Source organism: Artemia sp. Qi Xiang Cuo, chromosome 1 (genome assembly GCF_049724085.1).
Source record: "Artemia sp. Qi Xiang Cuo chromosome 1, ASM4972408v1, whole genome shotgun sequence".
Taxonomy (NCBI): Eukaryota; Metazoa; Arthropoda; class Branchiopoda; order Anostraca; family Artemiidae; genus Artemia; species Artemia sp. Qi Xiang Cuo.
Genome location: NC_142794.1, coordinates 8,543,640 through 8,556,997, shown reverse-complemented (window position 1 = coordinate 8,556,997; position 13,358 = coordinate 8,543,640).

Genomic DNA, 13,358 nt, shown 5'->3' with positions numbered 1-13,358 from the left:
AAGATCGAGAACACTATGATCAAAACTAGAGTTTACGGTCAAAAACCTGTATTAGTTCAGATTTTACGGAGATAGTTTATTTTCGAACCAAAGAAATGTATTTACCATAATTTTTTTTACAAAAAACTAGAGTTTTGGTGCAGCGGTGAGTGATAGTAGTAGTAGTAGTGGTAGTAGTAGTAGTAGTAGTAGTAGTAGTAGTTGAGCCAAAAATAACGACACTATTAAGATTTTGGATGAATTTATCTCTCTTTGGGCAACTAAATACAGTAATAGGATATGATAGCGTCAACAAAGTGAAAATCTGCATAAGAACTCCAAACAGTTTTGAGTCATATTTTTCTAACAGTAAATGCTTTTAGAAACGAACTAAAATTAACATTCTACCTCACATAAACTTTTTTAGTACGAATCTTTTAGGAATGATTGAGTGGAAATTTGAGCTATGTCATCACATAGCAACAATAATTGGCAGCAGAAAACAATAATTAATTATTATTTTTTCCAACTACATAGAGATTTTAGAATTTCTTAAGTGATTCTTTGATGTAAGGTGTTTCAGATTTAATTGAAAAAACTTTTTCGCTTGCTGACCAAAGGTCTGCGTTGCGCAGGTACCAATATCCTGATTCAATGCCTTCGACCGGGAGTGCAATGCGTGGTTGGGGGGGCAAATCATCTGACGCTTCCCGTGTTTCACCCCCAGATTTCTCTAGGTAACCATTTAGAGCTGGCTCGACTGTGGCTGAGCTTAAAGGGACAGACCATTAAACCCCGTTCCAAACCAAACAACCAGCGAAACCAGGACTCAAACTCCTGACCTCATATAAACTCATATGATTTCAAGTCTGAAGTGCTAACCACTCGGCTAGGAATTGGACTGGGAAATCCACCCCCCCTAAAAATGGAGCCCATGAAATCATGTAGAAGGGAAACACCCCGATTTTTATAATTATATGCTTTTGATGTCAATGAATTTGTAAACAAATTTGGAAATTAATTAATTGAATTTGTTTATTTGTGTAAATGATTTTTAAACAATTTTTTATTTTGAACTCTTTCCACATAGCAAATATTTTTTGTAGTTAAGGGGGGAGGGGTACTGTCAAATAAGGCACACTGAGATTGATAACTATAATGTCCTCATGAAATAAGGCCCCACTTGACGGTTGTATATCTAATTTGGAATGGGGAGGGCCTGATCTACAGAATTAGTATTTTTATAGCCATAGAATAACTAGACACAAACATTCCGATTTTCCCACAGTTAAGGAGAGAGGAGTAAAGGTCAACTGTGAAGACATTTAGCATAAGAAACTAGAATGTGACGTTACAACCCTTTGCTAATAACTAGTGGAAACCAAGAACTCAAACGCAGATGGACTACTGTTCGCTATTTACTACATTGCAGCTACTGCTGTAACCATGATAGCTTGATAGTCATTTCTAATTTTAAAAATTCCTAGCATACACCTTTCAAACATAATAAACTCTGCCTTTGAGAGATTTGGGATTGACCACCAAATTCAAAAAATGAGAGACAAACAAGGTTGAAATAACTGGTTCTGAGTGACCTTAGAAGATGTAACCTCCTCTGAACTTGCAATTGTCTTTAAAAATCGATAGATTAACGTTTAAACTTTAACGTTTTTTATAAATGTAGAAAACATGATTACCTAACATTCATCATTACAACAATAATTTTCAAGTCCAAAACTCATCAATTAGCCGGGCATAGTTTTTTTACATACAATGCGAAATTTAATGTCCATGATAAAAGGTTGTACAAAATTGAATGTCCTAGGTAAAAGCCTGCATGAGTTTTAAGGTTCTTGGTAAAAGCCTATACATAATTTAATGTCCAGTTTTTATAAAAGGGAGGGGGGGGGAATTAAGTGGTATTAATGAAAATGACGGCACATCAACCGAAAACCGTCAACGAGAACTCCGATTAACCATCACCAAAGTGTCACAATGCCGTCAGTGCGCCAGCATCCCTCGGAAAGTAGGGGGAGGGAAGAGTTACTCGGAATCTAGAAGGTCTTATTATTTCACTGAAAATAACAAAATTTATATTTTTCAACGACAAATCCCAAAAGAATTATTATTAAAATCATGAGGGAGAGGGATCTAGGAGAATCAGTGCTTCGTTCATTATTTAGCCTCCCATCGAGAGAGTTTTCGAGCACAAATAGACATAATTCATTTAGAAGTTCAATCATTTTTGTATTTTTAAGGTTAATTTTTATATATTTTTCTAATAAAGTTGGGTTTTTATTCATTTTTATGGTTACATGCGCGGGGGGTGGAGGGTATAAAACATTACTTTGAGATTTCATATTGAATTCTATGACCTTTCTAACATTCTCAATACTCAAAGATTTAAATGCAAGAAATTACTGATTTTATTTTATTTATACAAAAAAATCTCATCTATCAAGATGTTAGCCGCAAAGCAAAGTATATTTATTACACGGTCTACACTTATTATGTAGATTCGTATCTTAGTATATCTCGCCATATTAAATTCCACTTCCACTGCTTACACCAATAGCATCTATCACCCCTGACTATATCATCAGGGTTATGAGAATAATACAGTCACCATCTTTAATCATTCACAAACAATACTGAAGAAAACTCATTTCCACTGTTTGTCTACATTAAATTATTAAAAAGACTATTATTTCTTTGAAATACACATTTACATTTTTAATTTTCATTTTTTTGATTTTTATATTGATGAAGAATTTAAACACAACTTCAACTAGTTATTTTTTTTTTGTTCGGCATAGATGAAAGGTCCAATACCTCAGTTAAACTAAGAGGTTACATTTTGACATTGTTTGCCAATTTAAAAATTTTGAGGTTTTCTTTAGTTTCAAAATGTTTTTGTCAGTCACCATCTTTAATCATTCACAAACATTACTGAAGAAAACCAATTTCCACTGTTTATCTACATTAAATTATTAAGAAGGTTATTATTTCTTTGAAATATGCATTTACATTTTTAATTTTCATGTTTTTGATTTTATATTGATAAAGAATTTAAACACAACTTCAATCATGTCTTAAAAAAGTTATTTAAACTCACATCAACCAATGGAGAAACATCGCATACATTTGAACTATTCATTATTATTGTCTCTTTCTGTCTATATTCCAGTTTGCACTGATTTTAAAATCTTCAAAACCACGAAATAAACTATAATAACGGTTAATTATTACGAAAATCAAGCGAGGTGAAGACAATAGAATACTTATTGTCTACCATTTATCACATATCCCCCATGGGAAAAGGTTTCGAGCAGAAACAAAACATCTTGCATCAACATTTTACATTTCTAAATCCTAACGGCACTTTTTTTCCCAACAGAAATATTCTCTAGATAATTCAATCATGGTGATAATTAACCTGACACAATTACCTTTAACATGTCCACGCGTAAAAGTAAGTCGATAAATGCGAGGTGAAGACAATAGAACACTTATTGTCTACCATTTATCACATATCCCCCATGAGAAAAGGTTTCGAGCAGAAACAAAACATCTTGTATCAACATTTTACATTTTTAAATCCTAACGGCACTTTTTTCTTCCCAACAGAAATATTCTCTAGATAATTCAATCATGGTGATAATTAACCTGAGACAATTACCTTTAACATGTCCACGCGTAAAAGTAAGTCGATAAAATGAAAGCAAGACACATAATAACAAAATACTGTGTGTATACAATTGAGAAATTTAAAACTTTAAGGCATTTCTATAATGGCTCTAGGGTGAATTTCTTACCTTCAAAGATATATTTTTGAGTTTTTCAACTATACTGGACAGAATGGCTATCTCAAAATTTTTATCAGACGAAATTGGGAAAAAGGGTAGCGTAGGAGGGGGTCAAATTATCCTCCAGCATTTTGGTCAATGAAAAGGGCACTATAACTTTTAATTTCCGTTTAAATGAGCTCTCTCTTGATTTTCTAGGACCACTGGGTCGGCAAGATTAGGCTACTCCTGAAAAAAAAATTAACACGCATCCGTGATCTTTCCTCTGACAAAAAATACTAAGTTACACATTTTTGCAGATGTGGGCTAAAAACCTATATAATAGGGTTTTTCTGATACGCTGAATCTGAAAGTGTGACTTTCATTAAAATTCTTTCAATTGTAGGGGATCTATCCCCCCCCTTTTTCAAAAACCAGGTAAATTTTCTCAGGGCCGTAGCCTTTGATGAGTAATACTGAACTTAAGAAAATTTATATATTTATAAACAGCATTATAAGCCCATTTTTTTATACATTTATTGACATCAAAATTCCGTTTTTAAAAGTTTCGATTACTATTGAGCCGTATCATTTGGTTTTTTTACTGTTTTTTTATATTACGTATATGACGGGGTTCTCCCCTTAGTCAATACCACGCTCTTTATGCAAAATTTTAAATTTTGTTTAAATCACAAACAATTGAATCACAAATGCCGTCTAATTAGAATACATAGCTCTTTTGAAAGCACTAAAAAAATTGTAGCGTAAAGAGCGAGGCATTCGCCCCCTTCATAGAAATGTCCCTTAACCCAAGGAAACATCTCTCCGGGAGCGCAGGCCGAAGACCGGCCACGGAACAGGATCCCCCACCCCAGGGGCCGCAGGCCGAAGGCCGCCCGCAGGTGGGATCCCACACCCCCGGGGTCATAGGGCCGAAAGCCAGACACGGTCGGGAACCCCCCCCCCATCACCAGGTTAGGTTACCTAACATTTCTAGGGTTAACAGCTTAGGGTAAGGGCCGAAAGCCGGACACGGTCGGCCCCCCCCCCCATCACCAGGTTAGGTTAGGTTACCTAACATTTCTAGGGTTAACAGCTTAGGTTAGGTTACACTAGGTTAAGTGGCGCGCCACTTAACCTAATGTAACCTAACCTAAGCTGTTAACCCTAGAAATTTTTTTTAAGGTTAATTTAGACGAGGTTACCTGCGCGCACGTAACCTCGTCTAAATTAACCTTAAAAAAATGAAATAAAGCTATGTTGACTTTGCATGTCTCTCTCCCTATGTATGCGCCGTCGCGGTGTGTAACCAATCACCAATCAAGTTATCGTATATTGAGCAACCTCCGCTGTGTCTGATTGGCCCCTAAAAAAATGGGTGTTGTCTAAAAAACCAGTCTAGTTGAAAACATGGAGTTTTTGTACTGTTTACTTTTTTGTAATGTTTAGGAACCAGTGGGGAATCCCAGTTCGTTTGGACAAGTGCCAAGGAAATGCAAGCAAAGAGCATGTATTCTCAAAAATGGTTTAATCACGTTTGTTGAAAGAACTATCTGTACTGTATATTCAAGAGGTGAAATCAATAAAGAGGTTGTTACTTACTTACAAATATTTTCATAATTTCTTGAATGAAATTTCCGTATTGTGTATCTAAGAGTTGATTTCAAGAAAGAAATTGTTACTTACTCAGAATATTTTCATAGTTTCTTGAATTCAAATTCTACATCATGTAGCTAAGTGAAAATTGTTTGTGATAAAGAGAAAAAAAAAGTTTATTACTTGCGATTTTTTCATAATTTCTTGAATGAAGTATCTATACTGTATATCCAAGAGGTGAAATCAATAAAGAGTTTGTTACTTACTTACAAATATTTTCATAGTTTCTTGAATTAAATTTCCGTATTGTGTATCCAAGAGTTGACTTCAAGAAAGAAATTGTTACTTACCGAGAATTTTTTCATAATTTCTTGAATTAAATTTCTACATCGTATATCTAACTCGTGTAAACAATAAAGAGTTTGTTAATTACTTATAATTTTGTCTTAATTTCTTGAACGAAATGTCTCTTTGTTTATCCAACAGGTGAATTCAAGAAAGAATTTGCTAATTAATTACAATTTTTTCATAATTTATTTAATGAAATTTATGTATTGTGTATCCAAGAGGTGACTTCAAGAAAGAATTTGTTACTTACTTACAATTTTTTCATAGTTTCTTAAATGAAGTTTCTGCATTGTTTATCCAAGAGGTGACGTCAGGAAAGAGTTTGTTACTTTTTTACAATTTTTTCATAATTTCTTAAATGCTAATTCAATAATGGGTATTGCGTCTACAAGAGGTAACTTCAGGAAAGAATTTGTTACTTGCTCACAATTTTTTCATAATTTATTGAATGACATTTCCTCATTGTATATCCAAGAGGTGAAAACAATAAATATATTATTACTTACTTGCGATTTTCTCATAATTTCTGTAATGAAGTATCTGTACTGTATATCCAAGAGGTGAAATCGATATAGAGCGTGTTACTTACTTACAAATATTTTCACAACTTCTTGAATGAAATTTCCGTATTGCGTATCCAAGAGTTGACTTCAAGAAAGTAATTGTTACTTACTGAGAATTTTTTCATAATTTCTTGAATTAAATTTCTACATCGTGTATCTAAGTCATGTAAAGAATAAAGAGTTTGTTACTTACTTAGAACTTTGTAATAATTTCTTGATCGAAATGTCTTTGTTTATCCAGCAGGTGACTTCAAGAAGAAATTTTCTACTTACTTACAATTTTTTAATAATTTCTTTATTAAAATTTCTTAATCGTGTATCCGAAATTTAACTTCAGTGCAGGATTTGTTACTTACTTACTTACAATTTTTTTCATTGTTTTTTTTAGAAAGTTTTAGTCTTGTTAATCCAATAGGTTACGTCTGGAAAGTGTTTTCTGCTTGCTTAAAGATGAACTATGCCAAGGAATAAATGTAGGTTAAGCGTAAAAATGCTTAGTGCTTAAATGTCTTAACGGATTTTTTTTGAGAAAAAAAAACACAACAACAAATGTTTACATAAAAAATAGTACTTACAGTTCACTCTTAAACATCCACAAACGATGGTCCCATGATATAGAATAGTTTTTAACATGTCTTATGGATTTATCACGATCAGGTATGTTCTTAGGTATCCACTGTGCGAACAACCTAACCTCGTCTTCAGGACGGTGATAACCCCCTTCAAATTTAGGACATTTAAACTGTTCTAGATTGAAAAGTGGAATCCTAGGGTCACACTTTTGAATTAAAACTTTATCTGTAGGTACATTGCCCTTTACGTAGAGCGCTTCAACCCCGAAAAAGCTGCAAATTTCACTGACTTCCTCCTGAACATTTCTCAGTTCCTGACCAGCATTATTAAGTGGTGTAATCACTCTAAAACGTGTTTAATCAAGTTTCTTGAATGAAGTATCTGTACTGTATATTCAAGAGGTGAAATCAATAAAGAGCTTGTTACTTACTTACAAATATTTTCATAATTTCTTAAATGAAATTTCTGCATTGTGTATCCAAGAGTTGACTTCAAGAAAGAAATTGTTACTTACTGAGAATTTTTTCATAATTTCTTGAATTAAATTTATACATCATGTAGCTAAGTGAAAATTGTTTGTGATAAAGAGAAAAAAAAGCTACTTACTTGCGTTTTTTTCACAATTTATTGAATGAAGTATCTGTACTGTATATCCAAGAGGTGAAATTAAAAAAGAGTTTGTTACTTACTTACAAATATTTTCATAATTTCTTGAATGTAATTTCTACATTGCGTATCGAGGAGTTGACTTCAAGAAAGAAATTGTTACTTACTGAGAATGTTTTCATATTTTCTTGAATTAAATTTCTAAATCGTATATCTAACTCGTGAAAACAATAAACAGTTTGTTACTTACTTAGAATTATGTCATAATTTCTTGAACGAAATGTCTTTTTGTTTATCCAACAGGTGACTTCAAGAAAGAATTTGCTACTTAGTTACAATTTTTCATAATTTCTTTAATGAAATTTCTGTATTGTGTATCCAAGAGGTGACTTCAAGAAAGAATTTGTTACTTACTTACAATTTTTTCATAGTTTCTTAGATGAAATTTCTGTATTGTGTATCCAAGAGGTGACGTCAGGAAAGAGTTTGTTACTTTTTTACAATTTTTTCATAATTTCTTAAATGCTAATTCAATATTGTGTTTTGAATCTACAAGAGGTAACTTCAGGAAAGAGTTTTTTACTTTCTCACAATTTTTTCAAAGTTTATTCAATGAAATTTCCGTATTGTATATCCAATAGGTGAAAACAATAAATAGTTTGTTACTTACTTGCGTATTTTTCATAATTTATTGAATGAAGTATCTCTATTGTATATCAAAGAGGTGAAATCAATAAAGAGTTTGTTACTTACTTACAAATATTTTATAATTTCTTGAATGAAATTTCCGTATTGAGAATCCAAGAGTTGACTTCAAGAAGGAAATTATTACTTACTGAGAATTTTTTCATAATTTCTTGAATTAAATTTCAACATCGTGTATCTAAGTCGTGTAAACAATAAAGAGTTTGTTACTTACTTAGAATTTTGTCATAATTTCTTGAACTAAATGTCTTTGTTTATCCAACAGGTGAATTCAAGAAAGAATTTGCTACTTACTTACAATTTTTTCATAATTTCTTTAATGAAATTTCTGTATTGTGTATCCAAGAGGTGAATTCAAGAAAGAATTTGTTACTTACTTACTTACAATTTTTTCATAGTTTCTTAAATGAAGTTTCTGCATTGTGTATCCAAGAGGTGACTTCAGGAAAGAGTTTTTTACTTGCTTACAATATAAGTATTCTAAAGTATAAAGACGGGTTAAGCTTAAATATGTTTATTACTTAAACGTAATTACAGATTTTTTTTGAGAAAAAAAAAACACAACAACAAATGTTTACATAAGAATAGTACTTAGAGTTCACTCTTAAACATCCACAAACGATGGTCCCATGATATAGAATAGTTTTTACCATGTCTTATGGATTTATCACGATCAGTTATGTTCTTAGGTATCCACTGTTCGAAGAACCTAACCTTGTCTTCAGGACGGTGATAGCCCCCTTCAAATTTAGGACACTTTAACTCTTCTAGATTGAAAAGTGGAATCCTAGGGTCACACTTTTGAATTAAAACTTTATCTGTAGGTACATTGCCCTTTACGTAGAGCGCTTCAACCCCGAAAAAGCTGCAAATTTCACTGACTTCCTCCTGAACGTTTCTCAGTTCATGACCAGCATTATTAAGTGGTGTAATCACTCTATCGCAGAATCCTAGTCTGTTTATATGATGTAATTTAGTACTCCACAGGCTTTCATCATACTCAAACATGTTACAGTTCACTTTCCAATGAAAACAGTAAATTTCTTCGAGTTCCATAGACATTAATAAAAATGCACATTCGAATATAACACCACAAGATGATTTTTTCAAACTGATAAATTCTGTGTCATACAGTCCTATCATCTTGGAAGTTATTAATGTAGTTGTTAAGCAGAAAATACTTCATCAAACTTTTATATCTTCGCTCAAGGTTGAATGGAGTTATGGCTAGGGGGATGAGTCCTAAAGCCATCTGAAATTCGTGTTGGGAGGAGTAATAAAACACTAGGAAGTCATAGCGGGGAGGAGTCATTTAACTATCGGTAACTGATAAATTCTGTATCATACAGTCCTATCATCTTGGAAGTTATTAATGTAGTGGTTAAGTAGGAAAATACTTTATCGAACTTTTATATCTTCGCTCAAGGTTGAATGGAGTTTTGGCTAGGGGGATGAGTCTTAAAACCATCTGAATTCATTGGGGGGAGGAGTCATAAAAGACTCCAGTAACCTAACACCCATGAACATCTAAAGAACTATGTCTGAAAACCCAAACAGCTAATTAAATATTCTAATTCATGATTTCAGGCACGTAAAACCACAAAATACTAAAGTTAACTTCTCAAATAATAAACCCCGGGAGTCAAACACACACGAAAACCTATAAGAATTATTTATTTAACAGAAATCCATACTCTTTGAATTGCTACCATGTAAAGAAAAAATCACACAGAATAAACGCCTTAATTTTCTGTATTTAGTGATAATATCAATTGTTACAACTAGGTAATAATTCTAGTAAGGGGAAGGGGACTGGTTTTACGAGTTTCCACTAGGAGCATAAATTCTATTATACTTGACTTATTGTATCGGAATACTATCACCTCAATTCTCTGTATTTAGAGATAATATCCATTGTCACAGCCAAGCAATAACCCTAGCGCGGGGAGGGGGAAGGGTTTTACGAGTTTCAACTAGGAGCATAAATTCTATTATACTTGACTTATTGTATTTGAATACTATCACCTTAAGTATCTGTATTTAGAGGTAATATCCATTGCCACAGCTAGGCAATAATCCTAGCGTGGCGAGTGCGAAGGGTTCTACGAGCTTCCAGTAGGAGTATTAATTATATTGCACTTGACCAATTATATCGGAATACTATTACTTTAATTCTCTGTATTTAGAGTTAATATCCATGGACACAGTTAGGCACTAAGCCTCGCGTAGGGAGTGGGAAGGGTTTCAGGAGCGTCCAGTACGTGCATTAATTATAGTATTGTATACATATTGAATCGAACTACTATCTCCACAAGTCTCTGTCTTTAGAGGTACTATAGATTGTCACAGCTAGGTACTAATCCTCGCAGAGGAGAGTGGAAATCGTCTTATGAGATTCCACTAGGAGAATAAATTATAGTAGACTTGACTTATTTTATAGAAATACTATCACCTTAATTCTCTGTATTTAGAGGTAATATCCATTGTCACAGCCAGGCAATAATCCTAGCGCGGGGAGGGGGAAGGGTTTTAGGAGCTTTCACTAGGAATATCAATTTTATTATACTTGACTTATTGCATCGGAATACTATCACCTTAATTGTCTGTATTTAGAGGTAATATCCATTGTCACAGCCAGGCAATAGTCCTAGCACGGGGAGGGGAGTTTTACAGTTTCCACTGGAGCATAATTCTATTATACTTGACTTATTGTATCGGAATACTATCACCTTAATTCTCTGTATTTAGAGGTAATATCCATTGTCACAGCTAGGCAATATCCTAGCGGGGAGGGGAAGGTTTTACGGTTCCACTAGGAGCATCAATTCTATTATACTTGACTTATTGTATCGGAATACTATCACCTTAATTCTCTGTATTTAGAGGTAATATCCATTGTCACAGCTAGGCAATAATCCTAGCAGCGGGGAGGGGGAAGCGGTTTTACGAGCTTTCCACTAGGAGCATAAATTCTATTATACTTTAATTATTGTATCGTAATACTATCACCTTAATTCTCTGTATTTAGAGTTAATATCTATTGTCACAGCAAGGTAAAAATCCTAGTGTAGAAAAGGCGAAAGTTTTTACTAGATTACACTAGGAGCGAAAGGTTTAGTAAACTAGAACTATTTCGTTGGAATACTATCACCTTAATTCTCTGTATTTAGAGTGAATATCCATTGTCACAGAGAGGCAATAACCCTCGCTCGGGGATGGGGAAAGGTTTTACGAGTTTCCACTAGGAGCATAAAGTTTATTATAATTGACTTATTGTATAGGAATACTATCACCTTAATTCTCTGTATTTAGAGTTAATATCAATTGTCACAGACTGGCAATAAACCTCGCATGGGGAAGGGGAAGGGTTTTAAGAGTTTGCACTAGGAGCTTAAATTCTATTATGCTTGAATTATTGTATCGGGATACTATCACCTTAATTCTCTGTATTTAGAGGTAATATCCATTGTCACAGCCAGACAATAATCCTAGCGCGGGGAGGGGAAGGGTTTTACGAGTTTCCACTAGGAGCATCAATTCTATTATTCTTGAATTATTGTATTGGAATACTATCTCCTTAATTCTCTGTATTTAGAGGTAATATCAATTGTCACAGCCAGGCAATAATCCTAGCACGGGGAAGGGGAAGGGTTTTACGAGTTTCCACTAGGAGCATCAATTATATTATAATTCACTTATTGTATCGGAATACTATCACCTAAATTTTCTGTATTTAGAGGTAATATCCAGTGTCAAAGAGAAGCACTAAGCCTCGCGTGGGGATGGGGACGGGTTTTACGAGATTCCACTAGGAGCATAAATTCTATTATACTTGACTTATTGTATCGGAATACTATCACCTTAATTTTCTGTATTTAGAGGTAATATCCATTTTCAGAACTAGGCAATAATCCTAGCGTGGGGAGGGGGAAGGGTTTTAAGAGCTTCCACTAGGAGCATAAATTCTATTATGCTTGAATTATTGTATTGGAATACTGTCACCTTAAGTGTATTAAGTTAGAGATAATATCCTTTGTAATAGCCAGACAATAATCCCAGCAAGGGGTGGGGGAAGAGTTTTACGAGCTTCCACTAGGAATATAAATTCTATTATGCTTGACTTATTTTATGGGAATACTATCACCTTCTCCCTCTCCCCTGCCCTTGGAAATGTGGGAACGAAGGGCCTCTGAGCCTTCCCCTTGATGCAGATGTTTTCCCTCAAAAATTGACCCCTCCCCTCCCTGCCCTCATAAATGGGGGAACGAAGGGAACGTTAGATCCTATTTTAAATTGGCAATACTTATCAAACATCACTTGTGTATTATACAGATCACATATCTCATTACCCCTTTTTAAATGTTAATCAAATAATTCTGATTATAGTGTCCAATTTTTTGTCTGCTTTTCAAAATGTTCGTATTTGGAACTCTGTCAGTTAACACTAAGAAGTAAATTGGGTAATCCTCTCGCAATAACAAAAGGCTTAGCAGTGATTACATCTCATTGTCGGGCGACAATTCAATCAGATCAGAGTTGTGCAAATGGAACCCTTATCGCAAATTGAGTTAGCTTCTATTTCATAGGCAAAATATTTGAATTCCTTTTATTCAAATCACCTATCAAGTTATCAAAAAATACATGAACTAGAAATCTGGTCTATGTAAATTGTGTCAGAAAACCTTTGCCTTCATAACATGTTATGTAATTAGCACAAGATGGAGATAGTTTACCCAAAGTATAAGCCCCTGTGAGGGAGTTCTGAATCTCTTTGAAAAGGTGTAAAGCTTCTATAGAATAATGTAGAAATTGCTATGACGGTACGCAAATGACATAGAAATCGCTAGGGCGGTACGTGAATCCAGACGAGACTTACTACTCATGTTTTTCATGCGGTTCTTACTTTTTTAGCCGCAAACCTAAAATGTCTTTTTGATACAGGTTCATTGGTATTTGTTTTTTTAATAGAATTTGTTAAAAGATGTTTAATTAAAATTGTGTACAATGCTTGGAACGAATATTTCCCCAAATCCCTATTTAAAGAAGTATTGTTGCTTAACTTAAGTTTAATTTCTATTGCCTCTCGAACAACTTGCTTAATACCCAAATCATTACTAATGAGGGAGGTGTTTTCAGAAAGTATTGCATAACTAGGGTTTTCAAAAATATGGCTGCTTAGAACAAAATTGAAAGAACTAAGAAT